The sequence below is a fragment of the Phyllopteryx taeniolatus genome, chromosome 4 (genome assembly GCF_024500385.1).
Source record: "Phyllopteryx taeniolatus isolate TA_2022b chromosome 4, UOR_Ptae_1.2, whole genome shotgun sequence".
In the NCBI taxonomy this organism is placed as follows: domain Eukaryota; kingdom Metazoa; phylum Chordata; class Actinopteri; order Syngnathiformes; family Syngnathidae; genus Phyllopteryx; species Phyllopteryx taeniolatus.
The window spans coordinates 3,489,913-3,508,514 of record NC_084505.1 but is presented as its reverse complement, the minus strand read 5'-3'; the positions used below and the strand labels follow the sequence as shown (position 1 = coordinate 3,508,514).

General features: G+C 40.7%; 1 long non-coding RNA gene across 1 annotated transcript; it reads left to right on the top strand.

Annotated features, from left to right (window-relative positions):
- Positions 1-963: 963 nt before the first annotated feature.
- On the top strand, positions 964-10,953 carry LOC133477321 (uncharacterized). Its single transcript, XR_009788301.1, has 2 exons — positions 964-1,119; positions 10,769-10,953. It is a non-coding gene; the product is annotated as an uncharacterized LOC133477321 (long non-coding RNA).
- The last annotated feature ends 7,649 nt before the right edge of the window (positions 10,954-18,602 follow it).

Sequence of the window (18,602 nt, the reverse complement as noted above, 5' to 3'; positions counted from 1 at the left end):
GAGAACATGCAAACTTCACACAGGCGGGGCCGGGGATTGAACCCCGAACCTCAGAACTATGAGGCAGACGCTCTAACCAGTCGACCACCGTGCCGCCCGCTACCGAACAATGCAAACTAAAACTAGCAGACATTCCAACAGCTTCTTCCCTCTTGCCATCAACTTCTTAAACAGCTAACTTACAATTCCATTCCAACATGTAGTTTCTGTCGGGCCAATTATACATTACTCGTGCACTCACTGTGGTAGTCTTGCCACGCTTCACTATTTGCATATCTGTTGTTGACCAATACTGGCCACTCATGCCAGAGTAGCATCTGCACCACTTGCACACTGACTGAGGAGTATCTGCAACATTTGCACAATCGACATTGTCCCCACTACTCGTCACTTTAAACTGCATACATTCCTTGAAGTCTCGGCGCCCTTTGCACAATGGTCATGCACCGGACTATTGCTATATTCGTCATTCAAACCATTCTAATTGCTAGAGGACTCTGCATCTTTTTGCATGATTGTAAATAATAATAATAATAATAATAATAATAATGTACCGGTATTACCAGATTACTCGTAACCTTTTATTGCTCGGTGTTTTTCTCAATGTCTTTATGCCTCAAAAGTATTCTCTGTCAATCGACTGTCTGTTGTCGTACTAGATTGGCTCCAACTCCCGGAGACAAATTCCCTGTGTGTTTCTTGGACATACTTGGCAAAATAAAGATGATTCTGATCCATTACTTCTGAGAGACCAATTTTAGCTAAATATGAGAGAGAGAGAGAGAGAGAGAGAGAGAGAGAGAAAGAGAGTGTGTGTGTGTGTGTGTAACATATGGTTTCTGATGACAACTATTTAAAGGTGTCAGACTGGAGCCAAAGAAAATTATCAAAGTCACACACACACAAGCACACACAAACACACGCACACACACACACACGCCTCATTCCTCTATTTCTGTCTCTTTTACTCTGTAGTCTAAACACGTCTGTTATCTTTTCCCTTTATTAGATAATGGATGACAAAAGGTCACACGACCCACCCTAACAAGGTTGCTACTAAGAGCGACATCTTAATGGCACCTTAAAACTCTGCTTACGGAAATGACACACGTAATTGAAGTAAGTACTTCTTATTCTTCCACAAACACCCACAGCGTTATTTTTCCATGTTTAGTTTGTAGTTTAGTTGTATTTAACCTGTCTTGAGAAGGTTATTGAAGAACATGGAACTAACAATTCTAGTACTGTAGTTTCAAAACCGTACCTAATCAACCATCGTGATCAACCATGAAAGTTCCTCTGAGCTTTCATTCAATTCATTTGAGGTTTTAATTTATTTATTTTTCAAAAACATGTCTTTGGACAAAGATACTTATCATTTGGCTGCTTTAACTAATGATTAACACGACTTCAATAACACATGGATACACTTTACTTGAATACAACAGTTAGATTTTACAGAAATGTTGAAAGTCATATAATCAGTGTACAAGCAACACTACCGACACATTACAAAGAAAGAACACCTTCAGTACATCAGATTCTGGCTCAGCCTCAACAGATACATGCATTCAACTCCAAAGTATATGGGTCATTTCAATATAATTTGATCAATAATGGTAAAGACACTTGTAAAAACAAATAAATCGAATTTAGTAGTATCATTATTTTAATGCTGCCTTGGTTTTATATGGGCAAATGTCTCCCATGCTGAAACAGCCACACTTAAAAGTCCTAATTTCAAAAAGTGATTGATGATTTTAAAAATGTAAGCATTCGGATGGATGGATAGTAAAGGCAATACTTATTGATAGAGCAAATGGTAGTGGACTACTGAAATACACTTTTTGCACAATGGTAAAAACAAAAGTGCATGACGTTAAAGACACATACCTTCATAAAAATCGTGTGAGTTGCACAATGTACGTGTTCCAACTTCCAACTCTGGGGATACAAGTGCCTAAATGATCCTAACTACTTATTAAAACCATTACAAGCTTGTCTTTGTACAATTGTAATGATGGTAGACATGCAATAGTTCTGAAACTTTCATAAATTCATACATATTCATTCATATGTCAGAAATAACACCATTTATTTTGCTGTCTGCTATTGTGTGAATGCAAAATGTCTGCCTCCTCCTGGCACTTCAGCTCACAGAACCCTCTGGTGTATTGCAACAATGTAATGAGGCTGTCTCCAGTGGCATTAACGGTAAAGACAGCTTAAGTGACAAAGAAGGACCGTTTGTAAAAGAACCAAAAAAGGAACTCTGAAGACACTAAGATGGATTTGTGTTAGTTTTCATGGAAAAGGCATATTAAGTCATAGGAGAAATGTTACAAATCATTGAAACTTAATTTGGGACACCTAAAGCTAAAGATACTTTGGCATTAAAAATTTGAAAAATATTACTTTAGCATGATCTTTTCTGAGAAACAATTATTGTCATTTGAATGCTAACAAATGCCAATAATTCAAATACTCATATCATTAAAATTAATTGATTTTCAAAAGGAAATTACTGTGGTATGTCTTCACCGTTATTGATCAAATTATATGAAAATTACCCATATCAAATTCTTATCATGATTCTGTATGCATTTTGCTGTGTAGAATGAAGACAATCTATAAGATTGGGGTTTTGAAAAAAATATTGGTTCAAAACCATTTTCAGTTTTTTTGCTCACTGATTGTGCCACGCACATAAAGACGCAAGCACACACCCTTAGTGCCATGGCTGGCGCCAGTGATTACGCTGTTAAACAAAATCAGTTTCCTGTGTTTGGTTTGATGGATGCCATCATTCTCATGGATCTAAAACAGGTAAATGTGCCCTCTCCCAACCTTTAGCCCTATTATTACCACTGACTTCACCCACCCCCACCAAATTCCTCTGATCCTCCGGAATGCTTCTCCAGATTTGTATATATACGTATAACATGCATTGTTCTAACTTGCACATTTAGTATTTTAATTTCAAATGTTTACGTTTCCCTTGCTCTTGGCTCACATTGGATCAAGCTTCCTCTGTCCATGTTCCAACAGTTTCAGGTTAAATTGAAAGTGCAGGTCATAAATTTTTGTTTTGATGATTATCACACCATTCTTTTAAGAAGGCATAATACATCTGTTGTCACAGTCACTCAAAATGACCATGATGCAACAATTACTGATGATAATTTTGGTTTTATGTAAACAACATTAGTTTTATGTTTTTAGCCATTATTTAAAACTTAAATACTACATAATAATTTATTGGTCTTACATCTAAGTTGGAAAACATTTGTCATAATTAAGCAGACTTGAAACTGGCAGAGGGTAACAAAGTTGATAATTCAATCCATAAGACAAATATGAACTTTTGATTATCATTTTTACATCTGCCAGAAAATTGATCACAAGAAAATAATAAAAACTTTTAAATCCCATAAAATTCCATAGTATTCCATTCTATTCAAATTTACAAGTTGCCAACTTCATGTAAGCACCTGAGCAGAAAAATATTTATATTATGATTTATGACTGAGACCCACTAAAGTTCAGATCCTACCTAAGACTATCATACAAATTATATCGGAACTCTGCTTTGAAATGTGGTCTATTTTCTGGCAGATGCCAGCAATGAAAAGCAGCTGCTCTTAGTTTAACATTCTATTAAAAATAGCTATCACATCACCATAGTAATAATTAGTGTCATGAGTGTGTGTTCTGGTTGTTGTCTTCCCCCTGTCTCGTACACACCTGCTCCTGAGAGCATCTTCCCCACCTGTGCCTCGTTTACCCAAATTACCCCATCCATTTAACCTCGTGTCTCATTCTTTCTGGTCACCAGTTCGTTGTACCTTGTTGTCACGTTCCAGCATTCCTTGTTTGCACGTCACCGACTCATAGTAAGCCTAGACCCTGTTCTGATTATTGACTTTAGCGTCAATGATGTCTTGTGTGACACATTGAATGTGTACGTTTTTGTATATTTGGACGATATTTTGATATTCTCCCCGGATGAGGAGACTCCCATCATTCATGTCTGCTCTGTGTTGCAGCAGTTACTGCAGAATGAACTATATGTCAAGGCTGAGAAATGTGAGTTCCACAAGGCATCCGTTTCTTTTCTGGGTTTCGTGCTGGCTCCAGGTGAACTCAAAATGGACCCTTGCAAAGTTGATGTTGTGACTAATTGGCCCACTCCCACGTCACGCAAGGACATACAAAGGTTCTTAGGGTTTGCAAATTCCTACAGAAAGTTCATTAGAAATTTCAGTTCAATAGCCTCGCCTTTGCATGATCTTACCTCGCTATACAGATCTTTTGTGTGGAACCCACTTTGTCATTTAGATTTTCAGAAACTAAAATTGAGCTTTACCTCCGCTCTCATCCTCACGTTGCCAGATCCCAAACAGCAGTTTGTTGTAGAAGTTGATGCGTCTGATGGCGGAATAGGATCAGTGCTCTCCCAGAAATGTCTCAAGGATGGTAACATCCTTGTGCTTATCTCTCAAAAAAACTGAACTGAACAGCCGCGAACTGCTGGCTGTCAATGTGGCTTTGGTGGAGTGGAGGCACTGCCTAGAAAGGGCTCAGACCCCGTTTTTAGTATGGACGGATCACAAGAACCTTGAGTAGCTCAAGTATGCTAAAAGATTAAATGCTAGGCAGGGTAGATGGGCTTTGTTCTTCACAAGATTTAATTTTGTGTTATCCTACCGACCTGGTTCTAAAAATGGTAAGCCAGATGCTTTATCGGATATTTTCTGCGGAGAGAATTCTTGGTCCGACCCTAAAACCATTTTGTCCAAGTCATGTTTAATTTCTGCTTTTGTTTTGGACATTGAAACTGCGTTAAAAGAGGCTCTGAAAAACACTCTTAGCCCTCATGATTGCCCTGAAAACAGGCTTTATGTGGTTCCGACCTTAAGGGGAAGAGTTATCCACTGGGCTCACACTAACAGGACTGTATGTCACCCAGGCATTGCCAAAACGCAATCTGTGGTCGAACAGCGCTTTTGGTGGCCCAATGTTAGAAGGGTTGTTATCAATTACGTCAATTCTTGCCAGGTATGTGCTGCTAACAAGCCCTCTCGTCCTTCTGGGGAATTGCGACCCCTGCCAATACCACAACGTCCTTGGTCCGACATTTCCTTAGACTTTGTGACAGGATTTCCGGCTTCTAAAGGAAATACCACCATTCTCACAGTTGTTGACAGGTTCTCTAAGATGGCACACTTCATTGCACTGCTGAAACTCCCCTCTGCTAAAGAAACTGCCGAGTTGACGATAAACCAGGTATTCAAGTTTCATGGTTTTCCAAAGAATGTGGTACCGGATAGGGGCACCCAATTTGTTTCACGATTTTGGAAGGAGTTTTGCAAATTAATAGGTGCTACCGTCAGTCTGTCTTCTGGGTTTCATCCTGAAACTAAGGGAAAAACTGAGAGGCTGAACCAGGACCTGTTTTGGGTCGAGTTCTCTCACAATTCTCTCCACTGTGCATCCACTGGTCTATTGCCTTTTCACATTGTGCATGGTTTCCTGCCATAGCCTCAGAATCCACGATTCCATCTGCATTGACCTTCGTGAGACTCCGCCAAATGCTGCTACGCCAAGGTCGATGCGGGTCCACCCTGCATTTCACGTCAGCCTGCTCAAGCCTGCCCGAGAGTCCCCTCTGGTCCCGCCTTCCAGGCCCCCTCCTCCCCTCCGTTTCATGGACGGGGGCCCTGTCTTCCTGGTGAGGCGGCTGTTGTCGTCTCGTCGGAGGGGGAGGGGGTTTCAATATCTGGTGGACTGGGAGGGCTATGGGCCTGAGGAACGTTCATAGGTTTATCATTGATGACTCACTCATTCGGGACTTCCACGTTGCGCATCCTGGGGCTCCGGGGCCATCTGGGGCCGGCCGTTAAGGGGGGGTACTGTTATGGGTGTGTGTTATGGTTGTTGTCTTCCCCATGTCTCGTACACACCTGCTCCTGAGAGCATCTTCCTCACCTGTGCCTCGTTTACCCTAATTGTCCCATGCATTTAACCTCGTGTCTCATTCTTTCTGGTCGCCAGTTCGTTGTACCTTGTCACGTTCCAGCATTCCTTCTTTCCACGTCACCGAATCATAGTAAGACTAGACCCTGTTCTGATTATAGACCTTGCCTTTTAGCCTCATGTTTTTTGGATACTGCCTGCCTGTGTACCCACCTCTGCCCGTTTATTAAACCTCTCTTTTTGAAACTGTCCAATTTGGGTCATGTCCTTTGTTCTGTTCATGACATTAGTATATCAATAAAACATCAATCATTAATAATGCAATAAATCTAGTAAAATGAGTGTGAAACCAGAACATATGAAAGGAAAAAAAATATTAGAATATGGAAACATGTTTTTGCCAATTCCAGTCCAATTAGACTTTACAATGCAACTTGATAAATAATCAGAATATCTGTTGCAGTGTTAAATAATTCAGAATGAATAATCAAAGTTTAAATATAATGCATTTGTTCTGGACGTCACCCTGAATATATCAATCCTGACTTTGAAGGCCATTCATAATCCTTGCTGCTTCATACAGTATCTATCTAACCTCCCCTATATTGCCAAAACCGAGAGCAATGATTCTCAACCGGTGGGTTCTGGTTCCATTACAGTTGGGTTACAGACTGGTAGTAAAGAATGAATGGGGTTCCTTAGTATAAACAATACCAACATACAATATTTCAATGTAATGAATGGCATGTAATTAAGTAGTTTGCGCAGCAGTGTACAAATATGTCGTCATGTGGCACAAGACAGCACACAGTTATCAAATTTGTTGTTTTTCATTGGATTGTTTTTATAATTATGGCCAAGTGTTTTTCATGCAAATATTACTTGTAGTTGGAACTGTGGAGTGCAACTCCATTGTAAACTGAAGACCTGCTGTACAATGAAATATTTAACGTGCATCCGCAGATAGGACTTGTCTTTGATTTGAAAAATAACATATTTTGACAGGCATACATAGAAACCTTATTACTCATAGTGTAACAGTTCATATTTTCGTGTTTGGTACACCTCTGTACTGAGTTTGCGCACGGAATTAGGTGAGGGACGTTTAAAAAAAAAAGTGGGGTCAGTCCCAAGATATTCAGGTAAGTGAAATGTTGTGGCAGTGTTAATTTTAATTTTCAAGGTCTATTTCTTGGAAAATACTTCACTTTCTTTATTGTTTTTCTACAAAAATGTGTCGCGACAATTGGAAAATGCGTCAGTTGGCAAACACTGCCTAAGGGGAATCACAGATCATCTTCCTACGTCGACCTCACTGTCACCTCCTTTCAGGGATGTGCATAGGGGAGGGCGTTGGGTGCTGGAGCACCTGCCCCTTTTCGCCTTGATGCCCAAAGTGCACTTTTTTTTTGCATGTGTGAATGTGTGTGTAAAAGCCTGTCTCTGGCCAGCTAAAATCAAATAAAACAAATTAAGGAATCAATAAGGCGACACAGTGGACGACTGATTAGCAGCACATCTGCCTCACAGTTCTGAGGACCCAGTCTGGGTGGGGCGGCGCTCTTTGTCTGCAGTTTTCCTACCTGATGGGCCTGATCTGCAGGAGCCATGCATCTTAATCATGCACCTAGCACATACTCACACCACTCACTGTATATAGTTTTCTCACTAGTCACATCTGGGCACACATACATATCCAGGGGTTCCTGGGGGACTGTATGGGGTCGGGAGGGTTTGGGTGTCTGACCGGGTTTTTTGCTGTTTCACTACTGCCCCATACAACACTCATATCTAATGTTTCATTGTTTTAGATATGTAATGATTTACTTTTGTCATCTTGTTTACAATTAGTGCTTTGTCTTTTGTCTTCGGTTCTCACTCCCCTCTCGAAACTTTGTTCTGTTCGACTGATCGACTCTGACTCTCAATAAATATCAATTATTATACTAAGAAACCACAGCGGCATCTTAAAAACTCCACTGTGACACAGTAAAACTGTTCTGGCATAAAAGGGATACAGATCCTCCATTCCAGCACAAAAAAATAAAAAGATTTAAAAATTTTTTTAAATCTGCATCTCCATACAGATCCTCAGCAGAAGGAATCATGAAGTCCTCTAAAACATTCTGTTGGACTGTTGCGGTGACGTTGGATTAAAATAAAGCAGAGTTTACCAACACCTGCACTGGACATTGCATCCCAAATCATGACTGACTGTGGATATTTCGCACTGGACCTCAAGCAGCTTAGGTTCTGTTCTTCACCCGTCTTCCTCCAAACCCTTGGACCTTGATTCCCGAATGAAAGGCACACTTTACTTTAATTGGAAAAGAAGACCTTGGATCACTGGCCGACAGACAGTCCAGTCCTTCTTGCTTCTCCTTGGCCCAGTTGAGTCACTTCATAGGTTGGCTCAGACTCAGAGGTAGCTTGATCCGAGGAACCCGACAGTTGTAGCCCATCTCCCGGATGCATCTGATTGTGGTGGTTTTTGAAGCTGTGACTCCCGGCTTATTCCACTTTCTGCTAGATTCTTGAATCTTATCTGTTTGATAATCCGCTGAAGCCCACAGTCTCTTTTGGTGGTGTATCTTCTCCTGCCACATTTTGTCCTTCCACTAGACTTTCCATTGACATGCTTGGACACAGCAATCTGTGAACAGCCAGCCTCCTTAGCTATGAACTTTTGTGGCTTATCCATCCTATGGAGGGTTTCAATGATGGTCTTCTGGCCAGCTCTCAAGTCTGCAGTCTTCCACATATTGAACCCAACTGAGACAATTGAACCAAACTGAAGCAATTTAATGACACCTGGGGAAACCTGTGCAGGTGCTTTCAGTTTAATAGATGATTAGTGTGTGACACTCAGTTTAAAACATTTATGGCCTGCAAAATTTGGTCTGATTTCTTCACAGTATTAAAATTTTTTGAATTCAGGATTGTGTGGGTTTTATGAGCTGAAAGCCCAAATTATGTAAAAATAAACAAATAATACTTGAAATTGTTTAAATTGTGTCTGTTTAGCTCGTGAATTAAAAAAAAACATACTAAAATCAGTGCCTCGCCAGCCATGAACCTCACCGCACATCTCTATTGTTACCACAATTAATTGTTTTTCTCCATGTCAGGAATACACTAGTCACACACGTCATTTCAGCTATAAAAAGAGCATAGTGCAATAGGTTCTATAGTAAAGTATGTTTCTGTAAGGTATTTCAATTTCTTTTTCCATGTGCCAACCTTTTAACTTTGAGCACATGCCCCTCCAAAGGTTTCAGCACGCCCATGCCTCTGTCTGCTCGTTCGCCATGGGGACACAGCTATGAATCATATTTGTGCCAAAAAGATTCACTCAAAACGTTTTAAATCGCAAACGTGACAAAAAGATTCACACAAAACTTTTTAAATCGCAAATGTGATGATGACTTTTTTGTTTTTCACTTGATTAATTTTTTCGCTTACGTTTCAGTTGTTTTCATTTACAGTTTCAGTTTTACGTTTCTGTTTTTTTTCACTGACTTTTGGCACAAACCTCTCAGTTGGGTGGGCTTTATAAAGAATGCGTGCTCATTGGTTAATTAGTTTTGAGTGACAGCTAATGCCCCCGGATGTTTTTTTGTTTGTTTTCGCATCACACTGATCAGAGCCAACGTTAAGGATGCAAGATTGAATTATCGATCACCTTAAGGAAGTGTAAGTATCTGTCATGTTGGCAGTGCTGTACTAGGAAGAAGTGATGTTATTATGCTAGTAACATGTTAGAAGTGGTCACTGGTGTAGTGGTACACTCGCCTGACTTTGGTGCGAGCAGCGTGGGTTCAGTTCCCACTCAGTGATGGTGTGAATGTGAGTGCGAAGGGTTTTCTGTGTCTACATGTCCCCTGTGACTGACTGGCGACCAGTTCAGGGTGTAGTCCACCTTTTGCCCGAAGTCCGCTGGGATAGGCTCCAGCACCCCGTGACCCTAACCAGGATGAGCGGTGTTGAGAATGGATGTTAGAAGTGCAGAGCCACAGTTTATCAACAATTTAGCAGCTAAATACCGTTAGTTATATTGCTAACATTAGCTACCATACTGACTCATCCATACTGTTTGCTATATAGCCACTGGCCACATTTCTTTATCATCTTATAATGATTACATTACTAAATAAAATGCAGCACTTACAACCAGTACGGATTAAAGACGGAATTATCTTAAAAGGGAAGCACAAATCCTATATAACTTGTAGGATTTTCTGCAAGAGCTTGATTATATACAATATATACTTTTAAAGTTAGCCAGTTATTCTGTTGACAAAAAGAAAATAATGACAGATAAAGACAGATTTCCTTTCTATAATCTTAGGGTTTATTTCAATATTAAGGTTGTATTTATATAAAATGTTTGTCCCTCTGAAATAATTTAGATTTCAAGGAAAACAAACATTAGGATATATGTATCTATATCTATATGTGTGTGTCTATGTGTATTATTTTTTTAAATGATTACTATTAGAAACATTAAGAGTAGTATGCCATGGTAAAATGGCAAACAGATAAGAAGGTATTAAAAATTGATAATTCCCAAGCCTACACTGTAGACTCCTACAAATTCCGTCTTGGGCTAGCTGCCAGTGTAGTCTTCCCGTCGGCTTCTTCTGCAGTGAGAATTAGCAAACAGTCCACTATGTGTCCAAAAAATTCATAGCGAATGGTCCCGGCTTCAAGCCTCGGTTTTCATTGGTCAACTAAGACCTCCATCAACCTACCGTCAAGTAATATCACATCTCTTTGTTTTTGTGTCCCACAGTCTTAATTTAGAATTTCTCCAGATGGAACAGCTGAGGATGAAGATGCATTCTATGTCCCTGGAGTGATAAAGTGGTTGACTGGACAGGAACACCAGCATGCATCTTCTAAATGCAGACAGACAAACTTGTAGGATAAGTGTCTACTTTGACCATGAATGTAACAATAAAGTAACAGTCCATTGTGTTTGTTTATAAATTTAATTGCAAAATAATATAAGTTATGCAACACATAAAAGGTCGTTCATTAGGCCTATTTTCAGAAGAGTACACTGCAAGTTAATTCCAAGCTGGACACAATATGACAACCCAGAGAGGAAGTCAGAAAAGGAAATACATGGAGCATCGAGTCACTTTAATTTAAAATGTATAAATTGCTATTGTAGTAGCATCACTAAGTGTGTGGAAAGAGTGTGTGCATATGAGAGTGAGAAAGAGAGAACGAAAAGTGAGACAGCTGGACTGTGTCAAGACTGAGGAGAGACATTCCTGTTAGTGTAGCATAACCTTCTACTGCTTTGCTGATAACACTGGCACCTCTCTCTGTCACACGTAAACACACACACACGCACGCACACACACACACACACACACACTCTCTCTCACTCTCTCTCATATCTCCTGCACTGCACAACCACTACTAATGCCATGGGAACCAGACTGTGGGTCCAACTGTGTGTGAAATAATTCCACTGTGCATTCACACACACACACACGCACGCACGCTTGTATGTTTCTGTGACCTCACTGTGGAAAGAGTTTGTTAAGATAGCATTTCATATCTGTTTGACTCACACACTAACATGCTTGTGTACCGACAAGTGCATACACATACACAGATAAGTGATTAAATTGAAAAAAAAAAAAGAAACATGAGTTGTAATGTTGATGATTAATTGAGGATTTATGTTATGTAATTAGCAATTGTTGAAGATTCCTGGGTTGCTTACCCAGAACTATTGCATGTAAAAAGTTATTTATTTTAGAAAGACAGGCTCCATGTTACCCATTTTCAAGCATAGGGTGATCAACCTATAATAATGCACATCTGGTGACAATACAAATTACAGTGACAATTAGTTTGTGTGACCTTGGTTGAGATTGGTTTTTTTTTTTTCCTGTTTGGCTGTTAGGTCAAGCAGAATGGAGGATCTGTATCTCTTTTATGCCGGAATAGTTTTACTGTGTCACAGTGGAGTTTTTAAGCTGCCGCCGTGGTTTCTTAGTATTATAATGGGTATTTATTGAGAATCAAGAGTCGATCAGTCAAACAGAGCAAGGTTTCGAGAGGGGAGTGAGAAAAGAAGACAAAAGACAAAGCACTAATTGTAAACAAGGTGAGAAAACAAAATCAATATATATCTAGAACAATGAATCAGATATGAGTGTTGTATGGTGCAGTAGTGCTCCACCCTGTGAGGGAAGGACAGGTCAAGATAGGACAGGACAAGGACAGGACAAGGGTCATGAACCCGGCTGTACAACTGAAGTGCGGTGGGAGTGACTATGTAAATTATAAACGTCTATAGGATGAGAGTGTGAGAGAGGGGATACCCAAGTAATTCACATATTCATAAGTTATTTGTCACAATAAATCCCAATCAATTGAGAGGCAGGATCGGGTCCAGGAGTCCACCCGAGAGCAGTACGGCGGACGGGACCCAAGGGGGTCCACTGGTCCCACCGAGGCGCCATGACAACCGACCACCCGTAGGAGGACGCAGGGACCCAATGCCATCCCCCCAGGCAACCCCCACCCCCAGGAGAGCAAGAGGCCCCCCCAACCTGCAGGGCCCAAGATGCAGCCAGTCCCCGCCCAAGGGTGTGACGGTGTCCCTTGTTTGTTGGAAAGAAGGGGGGAAAAGGGTGCCCGACAAGACAACGATGGGCCCAACGCCAAGCAGTCATCCAAGCCCGGGTGGGTCGGAGGGGGGGGCGGCCTCAGGAGCACTGCCATGGAACTAAGTGAGAACCCACCTCCCCCCCCGTTACTATGACTGCCAGGTCCCCGTCTGACGGTCATTGGCCCTACCCCGTGTATCAGTGACCCCCCCCCCCCTCCTCCCCCCGAGTGGTGTGGTGCATTAAAATTTGGAGAGGTCAGTGAGCCGAGGGGCGGGGGGAGGAGGCGCCGCAGGGCTGCCAGCCCCAACCAACAACGAAGCGGGCGACCCCACCCAGACCCGCAGCACCGAACCTGCCCCCCCCCCCCGCACACACACACACACACATTCCCACCAGCACCCACTACCCGCCCCTGAGTGTGGGAGGTGGACCCCCTCCCCGCCCAAACCAGGCAGGGGCAAAAACCCCACAGCAGGCCCCACATCCCGGAGGGGACCGCCCGGCTCCCCCACGGGGAGAGGAAGAGGCGACCGCAGCGGGATGCAAGGAATGGAGAGAAGAAGGGGAAGCAGGCCCAAGGAGCGACAGGGGAGCCCCACTGTGCCCACCAGCAGCCAGAGTGGGGGGCCCAGGCGGGCACCAGCTGGCTCCACTCCAGCACCCACGGAACATTGGCGAGTCAGCATCACACCACCAATACTCCCCAGGAGGTCGCCCCAGTGGTTCCCCCCACCCCCGACATCAGGAAGGAGTGAAAAAAATCCCGCCCCCACAGACACCGGAACAGCAAGATCTCCACTCCATGCATGTGCTCTCTCATGCAAACCCAGGCAAAGGAATCAAGTGTCTAGATTTAGCATGTTGATGAAAGGTGATCAGCTATCTACGTATATATGTAATTGATTTTTTCGTTCTGCTGATATTTTTTCTAACACAATATGGAAAGGTCTTCTTCCCATTTGGTGATTGGTAAGTGCTTTGATTTAGTAGATGAAATTAATTTATAAACTTTTGAAAGATTTATTTTACTTTGCGGGAAAAGCTTCACTATTTGCTTGACAAACTCCGGCAGTTCAAGGGTGCTCTGGACTGTTGGTATTCTTTTTGGTTATTGCTGCGTTTAATTTATTGTATTGAATAAAGTTTCCGCCTGTTATTTGGAGTACTTGGAACAGTTCATCACGTATCCTAAAAACATTATTGTTAGTTGTTGTAGGTGGTTAATTCCATGTTGTTTCCATGTACTAAAATATTGGGGTATATTATTAATTTCGAAATCTGGATTATGACAGATTGGGGAAAGCATCCTGGGAGCTAATTGAAATCCTGTAGATTCTAAACTTTGCCAACAAGCCATTAAGGTGGATGCGATTATTGGATTCTTGAAGCATTTATGGCGTTTAAGACGAGTAGAAATAAATGGGAATTTGGTTTTGTTGTAGTCTATTTGTTCCAATTCTAGCCAAGAATCACACTCCTCATTGTGGTGCAACCATTTGATGAGGTATTGTAATTGGTTAGCTAAATCATAGTGTTTAAATTTGGGAGCATTTAGGCCTCCCTCCTGTTTAATATTGTGAAGACTGGATAGACTGATTATATTTTCTTATTTTTTTAATAAAAATGTATTACAGCAAAATCTAAGGTTTGAAACCATTTAAATCAGAATCAGAATCATCTTTATTTGCCAAGTATGTCCAAAACACACAAGGAATTTGTTTCCGGCAGTTGGAGCCGCTCTAGTACAACAGACAGTCAATTTACAGAACACTTTGGAGACATAAAGACATTGACAAAAAACAACAACAAACAACAATTGTGCAAAAAGATGCAGAGTCCTCAGTTCGAATGGCTAATATCGCAATAGTCCGGTGCAATGACCATTGTGCAAAGGGCACTGAGACTTCAAGGAGTGTATGCGGTTTAAAGTGACGAGTACTGCGATAATCTGGGACAAGTCACTAGTGAGCAGATATCTTTAATATTAGAATTCTGATTTATAGCTGCAGCAAGAGGTTCGATGAATCTCGCAAATAGCATTGGTGAGAGTGGCTATCCTTGTCTGGTTCCTCTTTGTAATGTAAAACTTTGTGAAGTAATCCTATTTGTGGTGACTGTCGCTTTCGGCGAATTGTATAATGTTGCTATCCAATGTATAAATCAATCTCCAAAGCCAAATTTGCGAAGTACTGCAAACAGGAAAGCCCAGTTAACTTTATCGACAGGTTTCTCTGCATCAAGTGACATGATGATTGCGTTTAGATTTTTATGCTGTGACATGCTTATTAAATTCAACAGACGTCTGACATTATCTGTGGAATAAGTGATAAGGGCCAATAATTACCCAGGAGAGTGGGGTCTTTAGCTGACTTTAGTAATAACGTAATTGAAGCTGTGTTCATATGCCTACCAATTATACCTTTATCGTTTATCTCCTTGACTGTTCTGAAAAATTGAGGCGCTAGTATTGGCCAAAAATGTTTAAAGAATTCAACGGGGATACCAGGCGCCCGTCCCGATTGCATATTTTTTAAAGTGTTATGTAATTCTGTGACGGTTAAAGGAACATCAAGGCTGTCTTTAATTTGTGCATTTAATTGTGGGATGTTTAGATCCTTCATAAAAGTTTCAATTTCTTTTTGGTCTGGGTTGTTTGAAGATGCGTATAAGCTGCTATAAAAATAGTAAAACATTTAATTTATTTCTAGCGGTGACTGTGTACAGTTGACCGTTTGAATCTTGAATGGCTGTAATTAATGACTTTATTCTGCTGAAGTTGGTTCGCAAGGAATTTTCCCGATTTATTATTGTACTCAAAGTTAGTGTATCTTAACTGTTGTTGTAGAAAATCTGTTCTTTTTGATATAATAACGTCGAGTTGATGTTTTGCCTTTTGAATTTGGTTTCTAAGCGTATCTTTCGGATTAATTGCATCTTCGTCTGTGAGGTGTTTAATTTTTTCCTCAATTCCGTTTTCCAATTTTTTTTCTTGTTTTTTTTTATACGAAGAATATGATATGATTCGACCTCTCAAAACAGCTTTCCTGGTTTCCCACAACAGAGATGGGGATATGGTTGGGGAATAGTAGAATTTCAGAAACTCATCCCATTCCTTCCTCACGAAAGAATCAAAATACGGGTCCTTCAATAGGGACGTGTTGAAGCGCCATGTTGGTGGGGGTCCCAAATTTGACTTTTCGATTGAGAGAAATTGGTGCGTGGTCACTGATGATGAGTGGATGTATTTTGGGAGTAATTCTATGAGCTGCCGAATTGTTTGAAAGAAAGAAATCTATTCTTGAGAAAGACCGGTGAACTGCCGAGAAAAGTGTGTATTCTCTTTTTGTACGTTTTTTCAGCCTCCATATGTCAACGAGACCAAAGTCATCCATATACTGCTCTAGTATATCGGAGCATTGTGGCTGATTGTTATTTTTGAGATTTGAGCGATCTATTAGGGGATTTAGCGTAAGGTTAAAATCACCCATAATAATTGTAGAATTGGCTGACAAGTGTGAAAAGAGCATTTGAAAAAAGGCTGGATTATCTTTATTTGGAGCGTATACATTGACAATTGTGTAAAGCTTGTTAAATATTGTAGCCTGTATAATTATATATCGGCCTTCTGGATCTGCTACTGCACTATTTATTGTAAAAAGTAGTCTTTTATGGATGAGTATTGCGACTCCTCTTTGTCTGCAGTTATAAAAGGCTGAGATAACCTGAGTGAAATTAGAGTCAATGAGGCATTTTTTTCTGATTTTGTAAGGTCCGTTTCTTGTAATAGGAGGAGGTCTGTTTTAAATTTAGTGGTATAATCCATAATCTTAATTCTCTTTGCCTGTGATCGAATGGGCATTTCAAGACACGAATATTACGTTTGACATATAATGGGTATGTGTATCATAATTTGAAATGGATTTGGTACTATGCATTCTTTGTTGTTGTTTTTTTGACAGTTTTCGGGAGCTTTTTTGGTATTGTGTTGACGAATGTTATTTAGAGTGGGTGATAGAGATGCTATATTTAAGTACTGCAAAGCCAGGTTACATAGAAGGGTAACGAACAAACACTGAACATGGGTAACAAACAGTGACAAGGGGATAATATGATGTGTGGTGGTGGTTTGTGGTGCGCAAGAAGAGTTTTGAGCGACTTGTGTGTTTAGTGTGTGTGGAAACAAGCAGAGCAGGAAAGCAAAGCGATAGGAATGAGGATTCATGCTGGTGGCATGCGTGATTCCGTTTTTTTTTTTTATCTAAGCAAAAGTGGAATGAATGAAACAAAATACAGTACATTTTTGACAATTCATAACGACATTAGCTCAAAAGAATTACTTATCTCGAAGAACCAGGACGTGACGTTGGTATCACGATACAGTTGGCCGTCGACATATAGCTTGTCGACAACTAATTACGCTCGTTTGCCTTTGTCGCAGTAATCCTTCATCAACGGGTACAAAATTTTAAGCCTCTCGTTGATTTCATTGGGGAACTGGTCGTTCATTCAAAACGAAGTCCCTTTGAGCTCCCGACCTTTGGATTTTATGAACACTTTGTCCTGAAAGTGTTCAAACTTTGCAATGATGGGTCGTGGTCAGTTTCCTGGACGAGGGCCTCCCAATCGATGGTGAAAAGTAATCTTGTCGACTGTATCTCTTACTGTATCTTGAGCGCGGACATCATAAACTTTTTAATCTGCTCCTCGGGGTCTTCCGGAGCATTTTCTGGAATGCCGAAAAAAATGAGATTGTTGCGCATGCTTCTTGATTGAATGTCCAACGTATTTTATTTCATGAGTTTATATTCCAGTCTAAGAGTTTGTCGTTCTACTGACGTTGACATCATGTTTGATCGAACCCCAGTATTATCTAATCTTAGCTCGTTCACTTGTTGTTACGTGAATTCCAAGCTCTTTCTGAGTTCGGTGATCTCCTGGCGAAGCAAATCAAGTGCAATTGACAATTTCTTGTTGATTAAAAGGAGGACACTTGTTTGTATCTCTGTCGAATCAAGTAAATCCTCAGTTGAAGTGGAAGAATCATCTTTTTTTTCTCTTCAGTGGCAGCTCAACATGATGGCTCAGATCCTCCATGACAGAGGAGCGGCATTGACGTAGTTGCGCGGATGGCAAGTTATCGCTGCTAGCAGAGCTGGCGAAGGAAAAAAGAAAAGAATGAAGCGACCTTCCACCGTTGAAAAAGACAAAGATAAATGTTATCTTGTAGTAGCTGTTTTTTTTTTCAAGACTATGCCATGTTTTTCGTCTTCGGAAATCACGCAATCTCTTGCGTTGTCATGGCATGCTCCCACCCCTCACAAATTTTGTCTTGTAATAGCTGCTTTGTCACAGCATGCTCATCCCTGTCCCTCTGAAATGTTTTTTGACATTTGTCTCTTGCGGTTGATAAACACTGTAGGTCACGGGTGTCAAACTCAAGGCCCAGGGGCCAGATGCAAATCGTGTGTCTACTCCATGTTTCTTGCTAAAAATCTGTTCCAAAAGTGCAAATTATCTTCACTGTTAATAACACTGAGATTCCAAGCATTTTTCTTACCAAACCACTTTTTTAAATAAATTGAACAATAATTGAAAAATTTGTTTTCCTTGACTTCTTATTTCAAAATTTGTTATCCATTTATTTTGTTATTTTATGGGTTAAAATCACCCATGTGATTTTATGGGTTATTTTATTTAATATGATGAGGCATTTGTACATTTATATAGTTTCACAGTCATAACAGCCCTCTAAGGGAAACCGTAACTATAGTGTGGCCCGTAACAAAAATGAGTTTGACATCCCTGCTGTACAGTACGTGATGCACACAGACTTAAAGTTGAACCAAAGTCATTGTTGTGTTTTGTTTCTAAATACATTAAATATGATGGAAGGTAAGTCACTGATGGTGTAGTGATACATTCACCTGACTTCGATTCAGGCAGTGTGGATTCACTTCCCTCTCAGTGATGGTGTGAATGGTTGTCTGTGTC